The following is a 22,787-nucleotide window of genomic DNA, read 5'->3' as shown; positions in this document are numbered from 1 at the left end:
AAAGAGATGGGCTGAAGTTAACTTTGGCCATGCTTGGCTGTTTAAAACAGCGCTTTGAGCCAACTTGGGCTACATACCTATGAATTCATTCATGTGCAGGCAAAACCTTGCGTTCCATATTCGGGGGTCAATTGAATTAAGAAGCGTAACAGCAGAGTCTCTCCTTCATAAGTCCCACTCCAATGCCCTCGAAACAGCTGAACGGTTGTGTTTACAATGCAATCAATACAACTTCCTGCTAATGGAGAACACATTGTGTTAACTGTCTTAGCTGCTCCAGCTCTCAGGCGGCTTTCTAAGTGCTGCCTTCCAAAGGAGGCTATTTCCGATTCCCATTCCTTCTAAGTAGTGACTGCTTTTCTATGGAGTCATTCATCATTTTGGAACTTTAAACGTGTTCGTATTTTTAGAATATGCCAGTCAATGATTACCCTCTAGCCATGAAATGGTTAAATGAGACATTATTTGCAATACATTTGCATTCCAAAACTAGCGAAAAGCCAGTGTTTTTCAGTCACTCCCCATATTAATAGTAATTTAGACCATTCAGGTCCCCCCTCTGACACCTGTGTCCAAATGTGAGACCTGTGCAACAGGACAGGAGGATTGCAAAGTCACAGGGGCAGAAACAAGCGTAGGGGTTACTACCATTTATAATATCCCCTTCGCAAGATTTAGGGACCTCATAACAAAATGTTCGATTTGCCAACCTGAGAAAGATTGTGTTGGAAAAGTGATCATTTCCCGGGCCCTGCAATCATATGGGCTAAGGGGAGGACGGCGTGAATTGATAAGTGCTAAACTCGATTCCCTAACAATCAGCCACTGATCGTCGTGCACACATAAGCACAATGGCTTCTCAAAGCAACTATGATTCAATCCTTCGGTAGCTGGCCGAGCACAACACTTCATTTCTCATGCAGCGGGGGACAGCCGGTTGCACAGCTATGACTATTCAAACCATTAACCAACAAAACAATAAACTGCATAGCAAAAAAAGAAGAATATATATGATGATAATAAACAGTACTAATAATACCATGATTCTAACCAGTGTCTCCAATTATTCAGGCGTTCTTATACTATAGTAGAAATAGGGAGCATGCATAGAGGTGAAGTTGAAAATTTGGTGAGGCACAATTTTTGAAGAATATAAAAAGACGACAGGTGTCCCCCTGCCCCTATCAATTCCTTCAAACTAAAGTCCCCTTGGGCATGTTTTATCACATTTTTTTAAAAGTAGAAACCTTTGAGCGAGGCTGTGGTACTAGGTTTTACATAGTGTACATGCTTCCATTTACATGGTCACTTGAGGGCTGATAGTGGAGGCTAATTTGGCTGCCATTTACTAGTAAACAAACGGTAGGACAAGTGTTCGTCGTCCTTTGCAGTATAGAGGATACTCAACCAATTGACCTGGGGTGGAGTAATCGCAACAAAACCTCCCCTCTATACAGTAAAAAAACATCAACTTTTATTTATAAACATAGCACAAAACATTATTTAACTACACAATAAAAAAAGGTAAAAAATAACAGCTATTACAATCTTTCCACTCCAATGTATCCTTGCCTGCATCTGTGTAACCATGAGACCTCTGGTCATATGTATATTTCTGTATATTCCCTGACTACTGAGTCCTACATTTTCTTGTAACAGCGCCTCGATGCCCCTGGGCTGCAAGTACGCTATTCAAATGCAAATAAATAAAAAATAAATAAATAATGTAATCTCTTTGGAGACCTCTACTTGTTCTCTTTACTCTTGACAACCGCAAAAACAAAAAACAATAATTTTCGACTATACTGCTCCAGTATACCACAGTCACACTTGATATTATGATATTATAGGTTATTTATAACGTGCTTAATACCCAGAGGTTTCTAAGCGCAGACCCAGGGATCGAACCTGTGTTGCTCCGTGTCGTATTGCTTCCAGGGCAAGCAGGTTGACCCTTAGCTATCCTCCCGAATCTATTATTCCTTCTACTCACCCGTCAGAGATGCCCTTCCATCGCATAGCAGTTCTTTTAATTCCACCCGGCAAAGCACGCTATTGCATCTTCAAACCCCTCCAAAAAGATGGGTATTGTCTGAATCGGTCGGCGTCTCGCTCACCTACACAAAACATTAAATTCAGGTATAACATAGCGCTATTATCACGTAAATGCTTTATGTGGTGGCTAGATTATTCCAAAAGGCAGTTTTTATCTGTCGGTTTGTGGTATGGTTTCACCAGGAGACGCCCCTTGTTGTGGTAGATGGTAAAGTCTAGGAAATTAATTTCCTTTTCACTGTGACTCATAGTGAATTTCAGATGGTTATTTTTAGTATTCAAACAGAGAAGAGAGTGGGCACCACTTGATTAGGAGTCTTTTCCAATCTTATAATCAATGTGGAAGTAGAAGTATGCAAATTGTAATTCAGAAGCAGCTGGCTGTGACAAGTCTGGAGACATCCTGACTTCAAAATACAACAAAAGCTAGAGACCGAGTAAAAATACCAGGTCACACAGCCGCTCTCAATGGGGCCCAGACACGGGCTGGTATTCTTTCAAAGTTCAAAAATGTAATTCTTTTTCAAGTATCAAAAGTACAAAAATAAAAAATAAAAAATAAAGAGGAAGTCTGTTGGTTTTCAAATAGTAATTTATCCGAAGAAAAAACAAAGCTGTCACTAATATCTTCTTAGTGAGGGAGCAGTTGCCGCAACTCATATGTAATACAGAGTAAAGCAAATGCATTTCGGAAATAATTCCTTCTTCAGGGCAAGTCTAGTCAATTGCACATAAACAACATAATGCACCAATGTCAACATAACAATTACATATATTTGTGAAAATAATAGCGATGTCAACATACCCGTCAGTAGAGTTTCCAGAAGGATGAAACGAGAAAAAATAGATAGAAATAATAAGTAAATTGTATGGTAGATAACAAAGACAGACAGATGTGTAAGAAACTGTTTCTTACACATCTGTCTGTTTTTGGGTATGTTGACATCGCTATTATTTTCACAAACCCTCAAAGATCGAAAGAGAGCCGCCTGGTTGATTGGCTCAATGACGGAGCGGGTGCGTACCCGGCATCGGAGGTGGGCTCCACGGCCTCAAAAAGTAAGTCGGAACCCCCGACGAAGAAGGCACGTGCTGCCGAAAAACGAACCTCGGACTCGGCCGAAAAACGACCCTCGGAAAAACATTCAGAGAAACATTCGAAGGCCGCCTCCTCCTCACACACAGGCGTCGTCTTCTTCCTCCTCATCTAAAAAGGAGAGAAAAGAACCATCTAAATCCTCCTCAGGAGACGTCATAAGTCTACCTTGAGTCGAGAGGCCGTGGCCAGCAAGTCGGCCCTAAAAGCGGCGGGAGCACCTCAAGGCCCTGCGCCACTGGCTTCGCTGACGACCCGCTCGTCGACGCTTGCGTCATCGGCAGCTCCTCCCACATGTCAAACTGCAGCAGTAGGAAACATATCGTCGACGGTGGTCCCGTCGATGGGATGGCAACCAGAGGTTTTCTATCCCGTCCCGCCGGAAGCCCTGCTTCAACCAGAGGCGACTTTCTCCATCTCGTCGGCTGACGACGAACGCGACACGGTCGCGCGCCCAATCGATCTGGGTCTGCAGCGGACCAGCGCCATGTCGCTCTTGGGGGTGGGTTCCATCCCTACTACCTCGTCATTACTGAACCCCCAGGCGGTTCTGTCCTTGGAGGTGCTAAATACGCTACAAAAACTTTTACAGCGTTTGGACACACAAATACCCCAGCCTGGGGCCCCGACACGAAGACAGTCTACGCCATTCGTCGACGAGCCAGGCCGGGCTCCTCGCTCGTCGACCAGGATTACGGCCGCTTCCCACGCGCCAGAAGATTGCCCTACCCTGCAAGAAGAAGGAGAACTACAGGACTCTGACCGTGAGGAATCAGGTTCAGACATCTCCCTATCCCCCTCAGACATCTCCCTATCCCCCTCAAGGGACCCAACTTGGGACTCTGAAGCGGAGATGGAAGCTCCGAGAAGCCCGGCACAGCCATCGCCACCTGACGACGTGGGTGCATTCCATGCCATGATGAGTAAGGCGTGTTTGGAGTTTGGCCTAGTCCCGGAAGAGGAGAAAAAGGATTGTTTTCTTTTTGATCATATGGGCAAGAGAAGGAAATCCATACTCGCCATCCTGATTTTGGATCATGTCTGGCAAGAGGGCCTGAAGACCATGCGGCACCCGTTCTCTGAACCAGCAGTGAAAGGTCGTTTGGAGAAGAAGTTCAAGGCTCCAGAAATAACTCCCAAGTGCCTGACGTCTCAACCTTCGCCGGAGTCGGTGGTATCGGCGGCGGCGGCGAGAAAGGCCAGGTCTCAGCATAAATGCACGACCCCTCCAGACAAGGAGGCCAGGAGACAGGACGCTTTCGGCAAGAAGGTGCTGTCCGTCGGCGCGACTACAGTTAAAGCAGCCAACTCCTTAGCAATTATGTCTAGGTATGACAGGGAAATGTGGCACCGACTGGCTCCTATCTTGGAGCATTTGCCCGAGGAACATAGAAAGTCCGCAATGTTGCTAGTGCGGGAAGGAGAGGAGGCCTCCAACCATGCCATAAACATTGCCGTCGACCTAGCCGAGTCCGGTTTTAAGCAAATCAATAATGGCGTAGTTCTACGTAGACAAGCCTGGCTCAAGTGCACTACGTTCAGACCGGAGGTACAATATAAGGTCTTGGATATGCCGTCTGAAGGGGAACAACTGTTCGGCGAAAAAGTTGATGTGGCCTTGAAGGGCATGAAAGAGGATACTGACACGGCACGGTCACTCGGAGCCCTTCAGAGTGGTAGGAATTTTCGTTCCTTTCGTCCCTTCATAGGGGCCTCTGGTAACTCCCGGTTTGGGTCATCTAGAGACCGAGGTTTCACCAGACCCTCCTACTCGTCCCAAGGCTACAGGCGTGCGGCCCAATCGTCTCATAGAGGCAGATATTACCAAACCTCCAGACGGCGGGGGGCCTACCCTTCGTCTACGAAAGATAAACAAACCAAGAGCCAACAATGACATGCTTCAGGGCGTCCTGGGGAGCCGAGTGTCTCGTCGCATCGACGAGTGGGAGCGCATAAGAACAGACCAATGGGTTTTGGACACGATTCATCTGGGACATTCTCTACAGTTCAAAGGCAAGCCACCACACATTCCACCAGTGTTCTCGGCCCAGCCCTACCTTCAAATACTACTACAGGAGGTGGCGCTTATGCTGCAGAAAGGAGCTATAGAACTGGTCCCGGTGGCAGAAAAAGGACAGGGAGTTTACTCCCGGTACTTTGTCGTCAAGAAACCAAATGGAAAATGGCGTCCCATTCTGGATCTACGAGCGCTCAACAAACTGCTCAAGAATTTAAAATTCAAAATGCTGACGCTTCAGGAGGTGATCCGATCGATACAACCCGGACATTATTTGTCATCGCTAGACCTTCAGGACGCATACTTCCGTATCCCGATGCGTCGACGGCACAAAAGATTTCTGCGGTTCGTCGTCGGACGAACCCACTATCAGTTCAAGGTCCTCCCGTTCGGCCTAAAATCGTCCCCCAGGACGTTCACCAAATGTCTGGCTCCAATAGCAGCCTGGTTAAGAAAGGAAGGTCACCATGTGTACCCTTATTTGGACGATTGGCTAGTGAGGGGGCGGTCTCCAGAGAGGGCACAAGAAAGCCTGGATGCCACCCTGTCCCTCCTGCAACGTTTGGGCTTCGCAGTGAACTTCGACAAGTCCTCGTTAAAGCCTTCAAGGACCTTGGTCTTTTTGGGGCGGAGTTCCACACACAGTCGGGACTGGTGAAGCCATCCCTCGAAAGGATTCACAGACTGCAACAAAAGGCATCGGAATGGGAGGTCGACACCAGAGTGTCAGTACGAAGGTACATGTCCCTCCTGGGTACCATGCCGTCCTGCATACCCTTGATAGACAACTGTCGCCTCTTCATGAGGCCTCTTCAGGAATTCTTGGCGGATCGATGGGCACAGAGTCGAGGACGCTGGTCCGACAAGTTGACCATCAACGGCCAGCTCGTGCAGGCACTTCAATGGTGGAGAATCTCCATACACCTAACGAAGGGAATGCCCTTACTGGAGCCTACGTTCCAGAAGACAGTGGTCACGGATGCTTCTCTAACTGGGTGGGGAGCGCATCTGGACTCCTTACAGGTTCAGGGTCGTTGGTCATCGGAAGAGTCGTCCCTCCACATCAACCTGCTAGAGTTGAGGGCAGTGCGTTGGGCCCTAAAATCCTTTCTGCCACAGATAAAGGGCTCAGTGGTGAGAATCATGACAGACAACACGACAACCATGTTTTATCTACGGAAGCAGGGAGGAACTCGCTCCAGGAGCCTGTCGACGAGATCTGGCATTGGGCCCTACAACACGACATACATCTGTTGGCATTCCACTTACCAGGAGTGAAAAATGTGCAAGCAGACGCTCTCAGCAGAGAGATGAATTGTCTACACAAATGGGAACTGAACGATCAGCAACTGCACCGTGTCTTTGCGGAATGGGGGCATCCGGCCCTCGATCTCTTTGCGACGAGAGACAACAAGAAATGCTCCCAATACGCGAGCAGGTGGCCACAACAAGACTCGCTAGGAGACGCGTTCTCCTTCCCGTGGACGGGCAAGTTTCTGTATGCCTTCCACCCATTCCCTCTCATCCGTCGGACTCTGCAATGGATCCACAGATATCCTTGTCGGGTGATACTGGTGGCCCCGTATTGGGCCAGACAAGTGTGGTTCTCCGATCTACTTCACCTCTCAGCGGCAGAACCAATGAGGTTCCAGAAGATCCCCAACCTTCTGTCTCATTAGAAAGGGACCGTTTGGCATCACGACCCGGACAACCTCAGTCTGACGGCCTGGCTCCTGATTTCGCCGAGTTTGGCGCATTAGCGATTCCAGCGGACTGCCGTCGTATTTTGCAAGCCGCAAGGGCACCTTCCACGAACACTTCATACACATACAAATGGAAAAGGTTCTGCATATGGTGCGCAGGTCAACCAGGTCTGGTCCTGCGGGCGATCACACCGGAACAACTCCTACCATACTTGTTGCTCCTGGCAAATAACGGGTTATCTGTCTCATCCATAAAGGTGCATCTAGCTACCATCTCGAGATTTACTCGGAAGAGACATTCCACTCCACTGTTCAGTGACCGCCTAGTTAAACACTTCCTTAAAGGGTTGTTTCGAACTTTCCCTCCCAAGAAGAAGTTTCCTCCGATCTGGAGTCTGAACCTGGTCCTGGCAGCCCTGATGAAACCCCCTTTTGAACCAATGTCATCGACATCATTAACATTTTTGTCTTGGAAATTGGCTTTCCTGGTGGCCATTACTTCTGCTCGTCGCCTGTCGGAAATACAAGCTCTAGTGATCGACCCTCCGTATTTGAGGTTTTTCAGTAATAAAGTAGTGCTGGCCACTAACCCGCACTTCATACCTAAAGTACCTTCCATGTTCCATAAACACGCTGCTATAGTGTTGCCTACATTCTTTCCAACACCGTCTCCAGTGGCAGAGAAGACCCTCCATACTTTGGACGTGAAAAGAGCGTTGAAATTTTATCTCCATCGCACTCAAAGCTTCAGAGACACGAGACAACTCTTCGTAGCTTATGGTCCTGCGGCTAGGGGAAAAGCGATTTCAAAACAGGGACTATCCAGATGGGTGTCTTCGGCCATTTCTTATTGTCATTCCAAGGCCGGAAAGGCGCTAGAAAAGCGTCTAAGGGCCCATTCGACAAGATCTACATCGTCGTCGACGGCTTTGTGGTCCGGAATTCCGCTGGGGGATATCTGCGAAGCGGCTTCCTGGTCGGTACCACATACGTTTACCCGACATTACTGCTTGTTGTGATGTTGGTTTGCATACACGCCTCCAATGTTGGTGGATACTGCTATACAATCTATTCTAAGCATGTGAATCCATGAAAGATCCAATGCTGGAGAAGGGAATAGTTTCTTACCTGTAACTCCATTTCTCCAGCATTGGTATCTTTCATGGATTCACATGCGCCTTCCGGCCTCCCCTGAGCATGCAAACCAGAGATCCCCCCATACTACTTTGGGGGCTGAAATCTGAGGGAGCCGCGGGGCGGAGCTATATATACCCCTACGTCCTAGTGGCGCCGGTGTGCGCGGCCCAAAACGACGTAGATAGGACACAAAAGTGTCGAAATTTTTCCTGTGGAAAATGTCTATATAACTTATCGAGGATTCCCAGCCTGACGACGGGGAATAATCTAGGCATGTGAATCCATGAAAGATCCAATGCTGGAGAAGCCTGATGCTCGAGTGCTGGGTGTAAGTAATCAAGTCTTGGAGGGATCTGGTTTGTCGCTCAGGCAGGTCATACATTGCGTACCTGGCCCAGGTTCGCATCCTGCAGGCTTTGAGGGCTGGTCCACCGTTGGGATGGGTGTGTTTTCAGACCTGCTCAGGCTCCGATACATTATACATGTTTTGAGGTATGCACAGCCCTGCAACAGGCGCAAGGGAATTTGCAGACCTGTGGCAGCGCAGAATAATTACAGACTGAATGGGGCTGCTTTGCTTTTGTGAAGCTGGATTTCCCAATATCTGCATTAGTTAGGGGAAAGGTTTTAGTGGCCCCCCATGAGGCTGTACCCAGCTACACAGCCCGGACAGTGGGAAGTGCCCCGTTGGTCCTTCCCGCTCTGCCTTGGGCTCATCATCCACTAGCTCGACGAGGTATCTGGTCCCTCTCACAGGCCGGCAGGAGACTTTGGGGTCATTACGAGATTGGAGGTAGTCATGGCGCTATTTGCGCCATGACTGCCTCCAATAACGGGACCGAGTCCGGTGTGGTGCAATGGGGACTTACCGGTCTAGTCCGACCCTGGGAGGACCGGTAAATCCCCATTGCACCAACCATTCCGCATTCCCATTTGTGCCCCCATAGGGCTCAATGGGAATGGGGAAGGTGCTATTTAGGGCCTGCTAATGGCAGGCCCGTTATTAGCGGCCTGGTCCCCTAATGGGACCCTTAAGGAACGTGTGGTCCGACCACACGTCCCTTGCGGTTCCCGTTAGGGGACCTCGGAATCGGGCGGTAGAGGATTACCGGCACCGGTCTCCTTACCGGTGCCCGGTATCCCCTACCGCCCGACTCGTAATGACCCCCTTTGTCACAGATGGTTGGTAGAAATTGCTCACAACAGCACCAACCTTCCAGAAAATGTTCGTACACTTTCTTCAGGTCAAAATCGAGTATATGTTTCGGCACCATTAAGTAAAAACATTCTGCTCACAATAAGGAACTAGAAAAAGCAACAGTAAGCACCCACAACGTTCTCCTGATGTACTCTTCTGAATAATTAATCATAACGCTTTGCCAACTTCAAACAGGGAGGTCCCGCTCCCAGCAAGAAGCTCCATAGCTCCCTTTGTACTCGCTACTCCTTGGTGAGCTCACAACTCAATATATGCACAATAGAGGGCAGTGCCCCTTTGCTACAAGATTACAGAGAGCAATGCACATAATCACAAACAAACACACATTTTCATCAACAATATCATTTTAAATACATGCATTACATTAGCATAACATGTATTTGTATACCAATACATTTGTTGTATTTCTTGAAAAGCAAAAGGAAGTTTTTTAGTTAGTCATATACTAATACAATCATGCAAGGGGATTTGAAAGTGGCATCCTCTCAAGTAGTGCTCGTGGGTTGTGCATTTTTGCAGCTTAAAATGTATGTGCAAACTGAATAATTTGCAAACTGCTGCTGCCGCAAATTGTGCTTCATTCGCAAAACAATGAAAAATGCCATTTGTGACAAAAACGCCTACGGAAAAGCCTGGGTGGCCTAAAAAGATGTTATCATAAATATGGTGGTTTCCGCTTTGATAAATGTATCCAGGTGTTGGAAGGCAGCGACTTTTGGGGCAGTACGAGTTGTATGACCCTGGATCGTGTTTTGCATATCCATCTGAGGAAGCTGTTGGGTTTCAGTTCTAGTACCCCAGGGCTTTCTCTTACCTTTGAAGCTGGGGTTTTAAATATTGGTGTTTGGGCCGAACTTAGGTATCGCAATTATTTTCGGAAATTACACTTGATGATCCCTTTGGAGAAGAGCTACCAAAAGGATATAGATATATATAGATATATATATATATATATATATATGGGATACATTACTCACCGTAATCGTATTTCTGATGCTTGTATCTGCTTAGATTCACATGCTGTGCATAGGCCGACATCTAGTGGAAGCTGCGGAGTATTACAGTTTGTTTTTCGAAACTCGAAAATGGGCGTCGACACAGGCGTGCCAGTAATACTATCCCTAGTGTGACGTCCACTGTACCCAAGATCCCTCACGCGTCTAGGATCCTCAGATTGTATTTTTTCTGACATGAGGAAGCATGAGGAGTAGCGTGAGTACAGATAATCCAAGCAGATAGACAGAAAGGTAAGTCTACCAGCAATCATGCGCCTTCTCTCGGAGGGGAGGAAGGGTGGGTCGCATGTGAATCTAAGCAGATACAAGCATCAGAAATACGATTACGGTGAGTAATGTATCCCTTCTGAGACTTGTGGAATCTGCTTAGATCACATGCTGTGCATAGATTAGCAAGCAGTACCCGAAGAAGGAGGTGGGATGTGAGAAGGGTCATGAGCAAACAGGTGTCTTAGAACCGCTTGTCCCACTTGTGTATCTTACGCCCTTGGCGTAAAAGGCAGAGTTTTTTCAGAAAGAGAGTAACACAGCTGTATACAGTTGATAATCCACTTTGAGATCGCGCCTTTAGAGACGCGATCCCCCTCTCTGCCTGTAGCTACGGAGACAAACAGTTGATCTGTTTTCCTTAGCGGTCTGGTTTTATTTACATAGTAGAGGACCGCCCTACGCACATCAAGGGTGTGTAGTTTCACCTCAGCTGAGCTTTGCGGGTTCTGGAAGAAAGCCGGAAGCTCGATGGACTGGTTTACATGGAATTTAGATATGAATTTAGGTGAGAACCTAGGGTGTGTGCGTAAAACCAGTTTGTCTTTGTGGATAGTAAAGAAAGGATCTTGCACTGACAGAGCCTGAATTTCACTGACCCTTCTTATAGAGGTAATGGCTACTAAGAAGGCCGTTTTATAAGTCAGGTGTTTGAGACTACTTTTATGCATGGGTTCGAAAGGGGGGCCCATGAGCTTAGCTAGCACCACATTGAGGTCCCATCCTGGCGGTGGGTTTGAAATAGGAGGATGAAGTCTCTTTACTCCTTCCATGAAGGCTTTAACTACTGGTACTTTCCACCACGATACTTTGTTATGGGATGTGGTGTAAGCCGAGAGGGCTGCCAGGTGTACTTTCAGAGAGTTAAAAACCAAACCTGCGTCCAGCAGGTGGAGCATGTATGTTACAACGTTGGAAGGAGTGCAATCAACTGGGTTGATTTGTTTATTCTGGCACCAAATAACGAATCTCTTCCACTTGTCAAAATAACAGTGCCTTGTGTTTGGTTTCCTGGATTCTTTTAGGATGTCCATACACCTCTGTGGTAAATTGAGATGCCCAAACTCTATGACCTCAGGAGCCATGCTGCCAGGTTCATTGAGTTGGGTTCCTGGTGCACTGTTTGACCTTGTTGCTGGGACAGTAGGTTGTACCAGGCTGGGAGTTTGATGGGCTCGCACACCGCCATCCTGCGTAGGTGTGGAAACCATGGTTGTCTTGCCCACATGGGAGCAACTAGGATGAGCGTCATCGATTCCTTGTTCATCTTGTACACCACCTTCCTGATGAGAGGAGTTGGTGGAAAAGCGTACGCAAACATCCCTGACCAGTTCATCCACAGGGCGTTCCCTTGGGAGTCTGGCTGGGGGAACCTGGATGCAAATCCTGGGCATTGTTTGTTTTCGCTTGTGGCGAATAGGTCTATAGTGGGGAAACCCCACTGAGAGAAGAGATCTTCTACGATATCTCTGTGAAGGACCCATTCGTGTTCTTCTGGGAGGGAGTCTCTGCCTAGGGCATCCGCTAGGGAATTGAGCTCCCCTGGAACATGTTGTGATGACAGGAAGATGTTCCGTCTGAGTGCCCATATCCAGATTTTCTGGGCAAGCTTGGACAGATTTGGCGAACGAGTCCCTCCTTGTTTGTTCAGATAGAACATGGCTGTCGTGCTGTCCGTCCGGATCTGCACCGACAAGTTTAGCAGATGGGGCTCGAACGCCCGAAGCGCTCGGAATACTGCCAGAAGCTCTAGCAGGTTGATGTGGTTCTTGGCTACTGAGTGAGACCAGAGACCCTGAGCTGTGTGGTGGAGATGGTGAGCTCCCCACCCAGTCAGGCATGCATCTGTAGTCACCACTGCCTGTACTTCGGGATCGTAAAAGGGTTTTCCCCTTGCGAGATTCTCTCTTGTCCACCAGTGTAAGCTCAGTACGAGTGTTGGCGAAACGACCACTAGATCGTCCCACTGACCACTTGCCTGAGACCACTGTTTCGCCAACCATTCCTGCATGGGACGCATGCGCAGACGCGCGTGGGGGACCAGGTAAATGCATGACGCCATCATGCCCAGTAACCGCATTGCTTTGCGTACCGTTATTTGTTGACCTGACTGATAATGTGGAATTTGCAGTAGTATATTCCGAATTCTCTCTTCCGAAGGGAAGGTCAACCCTTTCTGAGTATCTAGGATTGCTCCTAGGAACTGTTTTGAGGTGCTTGGCACCAGACTTGACTTCTTCTCGTTGATAGAGAAGCCTAATTCGTGGAGGAGGTCGATAGTCCTCTGAATGTTTGACCTGCAAATTCCTGGGGTTTCCCCCGTTATGAGCCAGTCGTCCAGATAAGGGTACACTGGGATTGCCTCCCTGCGTAGATGTGCAGCTGCCACCGCCAGTACCTTGGTGAATACCCTTGGTGCTGAAGCTATCCCGAAGGGCAGTACCTTGAATTGGTAGTGGCGACTGTCCACCTTGAAGCGCAAGTATTTTCTGTGGGCTGGGAGCATGGAAATATCCAAGGTTGCCATGTAATCCCCCTTTTTTAGGAGGGGGATTACCTCTTGTAGCGTGGTCATACGGAATTTTTGGGGCTTGACATACTTGTTGGCAGGCCGTAAATCCAATACTGGGCGCATTGTTAAATCTTTCTTTGGCCCAAGGAAGTAAGTTGAATAGATACCCTTGTTTACCTGGTGTCCTGGGACGAGTTCTATCGCGTCCTTTTCTAGCAGAATGGCGATCTCCTCGAGAAGGATCTTCTGATGTTCTAAGGAGTGTACTCTTTGTCGTGGAGGGTGGTTCCGGGGACGCTGCAGTAATTCTATACAATATCCTGCGGACACTGTTGACAGCACCCATCTGTCTGAGGTGATCCCTTCCCAAGCCTGGGTGAAGTTGGAAATGCGTCCCCCTACTGGGGTTGCGTGAGAAGGGACCCTGAACTGAGCGTCACTGCTTTGGTGGAGGCGTGCCACCTCCCTTGTTGGGGCTGCCTCTGCCTCTTCCACGACCTCTCTTGTTACCCCTGCCGTAACTTTGGGTAGACTGCTGGTTGTTGTTCCATTGTGTACCCTGTCCTTGGGCATAGTTGCCTCTTTGTGAATTTTGGCCGCGTGGGCGACGAAAATTACTGTTCCCCCTCTGGTTAGGGGGTTTGTTGGTAAGCTGGCCAAGGGATTTGAGAGTCTCGTACTCGTCCTTGGCATTCTTAAGTGCGTCTTCGACCGCTTTCCCAAACAATAGATCGGGTTCCACCGGCTTGTCTATTAATGAAGCCTGGGTTTCTGTTTTGAACCCCGACTGCCGTAACCACGCATGTCTCTTGATAACAGTACCTTCTGCTATCAATCTTCCTGCGTTGTCCGCGGCGTCGAAAGTTGCTTTTAATATGCAACCAGACACGGCTCTCCCTTCTGCCGAGATCCGAGCCAACTGGCCCTTTAACGGTTCAGGAGCAGAGGCTATGAGCGCCGCGACCTCTTCCCATTGATGGCAGTTGTAACTCGCCAACAGGGTGGTGGAGTTTGCAATCCTTGCCTGGTAGGCGGACGTTGAGGCTACCTTCCTGCCAAACCCGTACAGTCTTTTGCTCTCCTTGTCGGGAGGAGCTTCTGACGACGATAAGGGTGTCCCAGCCCTCTTCCGAGTGTTGGTAACCACTAGGGAGTCTGGTTTAAGATGTCCTCTTATATAAAGAGGGTCAGACTGGGCTGCCCGAAAAAGTTTTTCGACTCTGGGGTTGACGGCTCTGGTGAGGTTAGGATTCACCAGGGATGGATCTATTCTACGTTGGATGGATTTAAGGATAGGGATGGTCTGAGCGACCGGCCTCCTCTCTCCCACCAACTCTTCTGCGAAGTCCCTTTCCTCCTGTACACCGTGGGTGTCGATGTGAAAATGTTCTGCTGCGCGAGCGAGATCTTCATTAAGGAGGGGCTGGTTATCAACTGGCGAGTCGGTAACTGGGGCTTCGCTCTCTACCGGGGAATCTACTCTGTAAAGTTCCTGCTCATCTTCTACCTCCTCCAGGTCCTCATCATCCACATAGTATTCAGTCCCGGTTTGTTCCTCCATAATTGTAAACTCCTGGTCCCCTTCAGGGAAAGGCTGTCCTTGGAATCTGGGGTGTGGAGTAGAGTATGGAGTAGAGTAAGGCTGCACCTCGAAGGGTTCAGGTCTTTCGAACCGGGCCTTTTTACTTAGGGGGATAGGATCAGAGGAGCCTGAGGGTGTGGCCCCTTGAGGGTCATACGAAAGGAAATGTTCTGGGTTTTTGTCATAAAAATCAGCTAAGGAAGACACCCTGTCTATGTCTTCACTGGACCATTCTTTGGAACAGGGTATGACTTTTGTAGGCAACTTAGAGGACTTATCAAGGGTACCCTTGCTGGATGTTGATGTCCCAGTAGATTTATGTTTGTCTGTCTGCTTAGGGAGGAAGGATGGTCTTACAGGAGTGGAAGGCTGTGCTTTCCGCTGTTTCCCCCCCTCCCCGTGCGTGGAAAAATGTTTTCCCTGCCCCTTGGAGGCCCCAGAGACTTTCGACGCCTGGCGTCGAGGGTCGGGAGAGGTACCTTGTTTCGAGCGTGGGGCCTCGCTGGTGTTAACTGCGGCCTCGGTCTCCTGGAGCGCGGCCTGGGGGTGGAAGTCGTCTTCGTCTTCCGACGATCGAACTTCCGTTAATCTAGGGAGCGAGGCACTCTTGGCAAGAGTGGATGATTGCCTTGCGTCATGAGGCGATCTCGATCGAGAGCGCCCAGAGGACACCGAGGCGGACCGTTCTAGCTGTGCCTCTTTCCGAGAAGTCGACGTCGTCGAGGTTCGGTTGGACTTAGTGTGCTTAGTGTGTGTAGCGCTTGCGTCGCCGGGGGTCTTCCCCATAGCCGCCCTGCCGGACAACCTTCCGAGGTCGGGGACCTGCGCTCGGCAGTCTTTCGACGCCGTAATGCCCTCGCCGTCCGAAAGTACGGCGTCGCTGCCATCGCTGAAGGCGCCCTCCGCTGCCATGGCCGCCTGCCTGGCGTGGTGGGCCCAACGCTTTGTCGAACGGTCCTTAAGTGTCTTAGGCTTAAACCTACTACACGCTCTGCAGTTCGCTTCGGGGTGGTCCCTCGGCAAGCAGAGATTGCACGTGGCGTGCCTGTCGACCCAAGGGTATTTGCGGTTGCACTTGGGGCAGAATTGGAAAGGGGTACCCACCATATGCAACTTGAGGCAGCGGGCTGGTAAGTGTAGGAAATATATAAGGTGTACCTATATACCAAGAGTGAAGAGTATGTACCACCCCCCACTCTCCCTACTTGCAGGGCCGAGGCCAGCGGCCTACTGGGCCCGGGCCGAGGCCAGCGGCCTTCCGAGGCCCAGATCCGTCGTGCAGCAGCCGACGGTCGTTGTCTTCTCCAGCCGTCGTCGAGTGTAGAGGGTCGACGTTGGGGTGGGGAAGGATGTCAATAAATAATTTTAAACTTTAATAATTAGCAAAAGTATGGCTAAGGCCAGGGAACTCCGCAAGAGGCTTCCGACCAGTATGGCGGAAAAAAACAATCTGAGGATCCTAGACGCGTGAGGGATCTTGGGTACAGTGGACGTCACACTAGGGATAGTATTACTGGCACGCCTGTGTCGACGCCCATTTTCGAGTTTCGAAAAACAAACTGTAATACTCCGCAGCTTCCACTAGATGTCGGCCTATGCACAGCATGTGATCTAAGCAGATTCCACAAGCCTCAGATATATATATATATATATATATATATATATATATATATATATATATATATATATATATGTCCTTGGTACAAGAAAGGCTCCTTATTGTGCGGAAAATGGAGCATAGACTTTTGACATGTTGGGGGGGGGGGGGGGGGCTTGATGACCAAACAACAGCAGAAAATGAAAGCAAAAAACACAGAATTTGATCTTCTTATAAATAGGATGAAAAATCTACGTTCACTTGGACACAATGGTGAATAGGATGAAAACTCTACGTTCACTTGGACACAATGGTGGCACGACGCATTCACTATAAGAATGTCACAGCGACCACTATTCACTCTCCAGCTCGTTGACGTATCATGGCTATGGTGAGATTGAACGTTTTACCACTAAGGGCCCGTAGGCTGTGGTCATTTAATACCAAGCATTGTACTTGTGGCAGTGGGACTGTAGAGAATTTAACCCATTTTTTATCACCACAGGAATTTGAGAAAGCTCCAATAATAAGCATTTTGCATGTGCAAAATGGGAGTGCTTGAGTGTCTGGAGAAGTGTGAAAGCCTGCACAATTCAAATAAGAGACACACCTACACATGTAAATGGAGTGGCCCGATTCCCAAAAAAGTAAGGCCCTTGTAGGAATTTGGCCTTGTTTGTTTGTTGTTTGTTTATTTATTTATAGCGCGTGCCAGACCCGAGGGTATCCGGGCGCGTGTTCAAGAATACTTTAATCTTACATGTTACAGTTACACATTTCAGGCAGGTTACAGGGTGCATTGACAGTAAATGATGACAATATACATGGTTACATGCACGGGTGATTGTACACAGGGGTATATACACAGTATACATAGAATATCAAGGAGCAAGGCGGATTAAGCAGGGGTGATGAACAAGGAGGTGTGCATTCAGCTGCAGATTAACCGGTAGGTCAGACGTGGGTAGTCCTAGTGTAGTCAGTTATAGGTCATTTTCTTTGAGCCATTTAATGCAATTAAGTCTGAAATGTGGATAGGATTGGTCAGACCTTAAGGATGATGGGAGAGAGTTCCATAGCTGGGCCGCTTTGACAGGGAAGCTGGTGCCTCCGGCTGTGCTCAACTTAAATGGGGGCACAGCTAGTTGGTTGGTGTATGCTTCTCTGGTAGGTCTGTTAGAAATTCTTCTTTTGAATCTTTCTGTTAGGTATTTGGGGGCTAGGTCATTAATACTTTTGAAAGTCAATGATGCTGTTTTGAGTTTAATTTTGCCAGCTGTGGATAGCCAGTTAGATTGTCTTCTGACGTCTGAAATATGCTCTCTTCTTGGGATTTCTAGGACGGCTCTAAGGGCATTGTTCTGCAGGGTTTGGATTGTTTGCAGCATGTGTTTATTGGACCCTATGTATAGTGCATTGCAATAGTCCAATTTGGATGATACCAGGGCTCTTGATAGGGTGAGGCAGCTGGCGGTGGATAGATATGGTTTAGCTGCTCTAATCATTTTACAGGTGTAAGCGGTGCTAGAGGCCATCGCATTCACCTGCTTTGTTAGAGAGAGGCAAGAGTCAAGGTAAAAACCTAGTGTTTTTACTTCTTTCGCTACTTTAATGGTGTTGCCATCTATGACAAATGATGAGTGGTCTTCGTTCAGTCTTTTGAAATTTTGTGTGTTCCCCAGTATGATGAGTTCCGTTTTGTCATCCTTCAGGCATAGACCATGACGGGCCATCCATGCCTAGATGATGAGGTATATTCTGTTCACCAAGGCCAAATACTGTTCATAATCCCCCGAAAGTGGGATGAGAATCTGAGTGTCATCTGCATAGTTTGTGTAGGTGACACCCAGAAGGTCCAGATCATCGAACAGGGGCTTCGTGAAGATGTTATACATAGTCGGAGAAACACAGGACACCTTGATTCAACCAAGTGCCAGTCATATTAGGGACCTAAGAAATATTCAGAAACAAAGTCACTTGTATTAAAGATGTCTCTCTGAAAGTGGTATACTTGTCCTAAAAGCTTAAAACCACTTTCAGGTAAAAAACCTTACACATTTTAGCCTTGCCAAATGGACTTCGCGAGATTTATGGTTAATGATTTGCTCTTTTTTGTGACTCTGGTCCATCTGCATGTGCCAAGTGTGGCAGGCGTCACTTGCTCCTGGCACATATGAGATAATGAATAAACCATTCTGCTTATGCACTTTGATGGGGGTAATGTCAGCACTTTGCGCCTGCCAAAATAAGCACGCGCCAAAGGATTTTGTTGTGAATTGGTCCCAATATTTTCAATATTTGAGCAATGATGAGCATGGTGGTATCGGTGGGTGGCATGCCTGCAGATTTGTCTATTTGGTGGTGGAATTCATTTAAAAGCCCACCCTTATTTTCATTTTCTGTAAGGCTCCAATGTAGATGCAGCATTAAGGTGGGATATGAGTGGCTAGGATGATGATGCAGGAAATGAGAGAATGGGACATATGGAAACCTTTCAGCTTCACACCAAAATGTAATATTTAATGTCAATATTTGTATGCATACATATTTGGTGCCGCATGGGAAGTGGTTCAAGTGGAAACGAGGCACCCTCATGCCTCTTATGGCCAAAATCATACCAATGCAGTTAACCTCTGCCCTGATAAACACACAGGACCTTATTTACAGAACGTTTTCCAATGGGGTTTTCCATTATAAATCGCTTCTGTGAATTAGGCCCACAGTCTTTCTGGTCTGTCAGATGGGAGGTGCTTCAAATAAACAGCTGTAAGATTCACATCATCCCTAGGAGTCCAGTTCAAACCTTTGCTGAGTGTTACTTCACCAGGTCTGTCTATGGCAGGCATTCACCATAGCAACAGGATAATTACTGCATCCGCTCATCTTTCAATCCCATTGAGCTGGTAACTATTTATTTTACATACTTTCTATATCTGCAAATATTATGAAGGCAATGCTCGAGGATGTCAAAAGAAACTGTGTGAATTGTTTGCTGATATGTTTCCCCCTTGTCCATATAGCAATAGGCATTCATCATCTCTTTTGTTATATGATATGACATGATAGGTTATTTATAACACGCTTAATTCCCAGAGGTTTCTAAGCAGGGACCAGGGGATCGAACCTCTGTTGCTCCGTTTCGTCTTGCTTCCGAGGCGAGCAGGTTGCCCCTGAGCTATCCACCCGAGACTATGTTATGAAGGATTGTAATTTGAAATCATTTTGTTAAAAAATAAACTAAGTTTAGATTCAGAAAGAAGCTATGTTCTGGGTTTACATGCACCCTTTATATCAACACTCACTCTCCCACATTTCATCCATCCATCAAGCACGTGCTTCCTGTACAAGAGACCATCTAAAAAAAGGTTAGTTATCAAATCCCATCAAATCCCAATGTGTGTTTCTCAGTTAAAGATGCCTCCATTGCCATCTCATCCCAGGAATGTCTTTTGGGAATGTCTTTCGGAAGCAATGAAAAAGAAAGAGAGAGAGAGAGAGAGAGAGAGAGAGAGAGAGAGAGAGAGAGAGAGAGAGAGAGAGAGAGAGAGAGAGAGAGAAGTAAATACGACCACAAAGTTCTCCCATCTGATCTCTCCTGTTATAAGCCAGACTCCCTCAGGTTTCTCCAATCATCACTGACCAAAACAGCTAGTGAATCTCAATTTCAACTCAAAGTACTAAATTAGGGCCATAGCTTATTAGTATGTCTTGAACCCTCCATTACCAGGCATAACGTCTCTTGCCAGACATGTCTGGATAAAGATATAGTGCTTCCTTTTGTGTACAATCCTCAAGAAAGTTTGATAGCACACAGTGTCTTGAATCCAAAGCTTACGGTGCATCTCGTCTCATTCTATGCACCAAGCTTGCCTGCACAGCTCTGGGATTAGAAGAACTATGGACCCCTCCAGGAAATTGCTTTAGTCCCAGCTGCTACTTTCGGGAAGTGCTTGCTGTCCCAGGTATCGTTCAGCTTGACTGAGATTGCCCCTTCTCCACTGGTCACTCCATCTCACCCTTAGGCTGAATAAGGAGTTGCTCTGCACATGGACATGGTACATCTGGACTTCTCTTTGTGCAGATTGTTGAAGAATTATGCCATGAGCCTTTTAAGGTCACTTTCTTCTGGTCCGGCAGGGACTCTGAGCGAGCAGATCTTGGCCACTCAAATTATTTTCAAGGATTTCTTCCTTCTGCTGTATTTGGTGAACCACATCAGCCTAGCAGTGCTGAAAGTTAAGTAAACCCTCCTGCTCAGATATTAACCTCAGAAACAGGAGGCTCCATTGACTCGAACTCTTGGTCTACATTGTTTCCTCAAGGAAATTTGCTCAAGGACCATTTGCTCGAATTCCTTTTAACACATTTCACTGCAATGAAAATGCGGGGGAGGATCCCCGCAACCCACTCTCATCCCCCAGCGCACCCCACACTTTAATAAATATGTAAACCTATATTGTCGGGGAAGTGTGTAAAAAACAAGGCATGCAAATGGGCCTGGAACAAATGGGCCTGTGAGGAAATAGTCCTGTCCCGAACTCTTCACTCATGCAGGTCGTAAGCTCCTTCAGTTTACTGCATGAGGAGTTAGCCATGGCTGGAATGCTGCCCACCTTCCTCTGCAGAAGAACATTGAGGCTAACAGCAGATCCTTGTGCGCCTTCCCCACCTCTCCTTTTGCCGCATTCACATTGTCTCCATAATTCTACTCCAACTCTTCCGGGCACCTCTTTTTGGTCTGGGAATGGTCTCTCCTCCAGGAGTAGCTTGAAGTTTATTCATAATCGCCAAATGATATATGCTCTTAAGGGAGAACTGAGTCCAGAATGGATTGCTTCATTTTTATATATTGATTCCATTATTTAAAGCCATGATTAAGTAGGTGTTCTTATTCACACTTATTTAAGATTAAAATTGTATTGCATTACTGCAGCTGGTGGGTGCTCTTGAGCATCCCGTTTATAAAATTGGGCTGATCTTTTGATCTCCACCTTGTTTAAACTTCATAGTTAATGTTTTCAAATTCTGCAAAGTGAGATTGTTTACTTCTGAATACATGTGCAGTTCTGCATTAGGCTCCCCACGCACTATTTTCGCTCATCAACCTTGGTGCCTGAAGCAAATCAAATCTAATGTAGTCTTTTTTGAATATTCTGCCATTTTTCATAATTACTATCACTGACTGGAGCCAGCGTCTCTAGTGAATACTGAAACCGTCTTCAAAGAGATCTCTGCAAGAAACATGTTTTATCATTTTAATAGCTCCAGAGGGTTTGAGTAATTAATGTAGTTGTAAGAAGCAAATTATTTCAATGTCTTCGAATTGAGGATAATCTTCACAAGCTAAATGTTCAAAATCAATTCAAAATCCTCAGTAGCCACAAATAATAAAATCTTTAATTAAAAAATCCCACCCCTAACAATCCCCACCATGCTCCTACACTCACACGGAGGTCAAGTCGCACAAACAAATGAACACTTGAATCATATGAAATTGAAAAGTGAACTCATCCATGTGCACACTTTTCAGTGGTGGACTTCGCAAAAGGCACACACGGTTATGCAGCAAAGGCGCAGACCTACAAGTGAATCTATTTCACCATTTGTGTATTGGCATATAAGAAAATGTTCAAGGGGTTGTGACCAGTTAAGTAGCATGCCGTCCCCCAATTAATAGTGGGAGGCACTGCAATTGCGCACCACGAGAAGCTGCTCCCCCCCCCAAAAAATGTCTCCGTTCCAAGGAATCCTAAGAAGATGTCCATCCAGAAATTAACAAATATATGCTCTACAGTTGCCCCTGAGAAGGTGTCTGCCAATGGTCATCCTCAAGATGTCAGACTTTACGGGCAGGGATCGAGTCCTATTGTGTTCAGCAACTAGGCAGGAGCCGGGCGGACATTCAGCGCCTGCATATTAAGTAGAGGACCAACAGTTTATGCATGTGATGCTAGCCACATTGAAGCCCTCAGCATCTCTTGTCCCACCTTTCAGATTTGAGCACCAGAGCTAGTGGCTTGAGGACAATATGTCCATCCCATTCTCCTTATTAACACTACTCAGATTTCTTTCATTTTCTGTGGGTGGAATCATGTTTGCTGGCTGGATCCTTGGAATCAAAAAATGAAATCGACTTCTACTAGTACGGATCAACAAAAATATGTTTACATATTTGTAGAGAACGGGAATTTCACCAGAGGGAACCTCAGCACTACAAAGAAAACAGGCAGAAAGAGGGCACTGATGATCTGTTAGTGCAGCTAAAATGTCTGAAAGGGACAAATCCAGGTCTTGACGAGTCGGTGGAATCGTGGGAAATATATGGAATGACCTTGTCGGGGGTTGAATAGAGTTGCAGGGATTTGAATCTTCTGCTAGCAGCAAGGGATGTTCAAAATGTGGGAGATTCCGGAGTGTATCAGTAGAAACATGCACTCCATGTGATGGAATAAGCCATTGTGGTTTCATGGTCAGAAACAACGGTTTTAGACCACGATTGCTTTATGGTCTAAGAAAAGCGTTTTGTGCTGGATTCTAACTTTCAAAGAGAGCCAGTGTGAATGGCAAAGTGCTGGAGACACACGAT

The 22,787-nt window shown here is 47.2% G+C and overlaps 1 protein-coding gene across 4 annotated transcripts in view; it reads right to left on the bottom strand.

Annotated features, from left to right (window-relative positions):
* The window catches only part of CNTN1 (contactin 1), a 1,316,193-nt gene that overhangs the window by 1,102,862 nt on the left and 190,544 nt on the right, over window positions 1-22,787 (bottom strand). Inside the window, exon 3 of one of the 4 annotated variants that reach the window (XM_069627985.1) lies at window positions 1,994-2,117. The exons of the other annotated variants lie outside the window; for them this stretch is intronic. The gene's annotated coding sequence lies outside the window, so the exon portion shown is untranslated. The remainder of the gene's footprint in view (window positions 1-1,993; window positions 2,118-22,787) is intronic. 4 annotated transcript variants of the gene reach the window in all.

The sequence above is a fragment of the Ambystoma mexicanum genome, chromosome 12, assembly GCF_040938575.1.
Source record: "Ambystoma mexicanum isolate Mex_15411 chromosome 12, UKY_AmexF1_1, whole genome shotgun sequence".
Taxonomy (NCBI): Eukaryota; Metazoa; Chordata; class Amphibia; order Caudata; family Ambystomatidae; genus Ambystoma; species Ambystoma mexicanum.
Note: the sequence above shows the minus strand (reverse complement) of the source record. Positions and strands in the feature narration are given on the sequence as shown.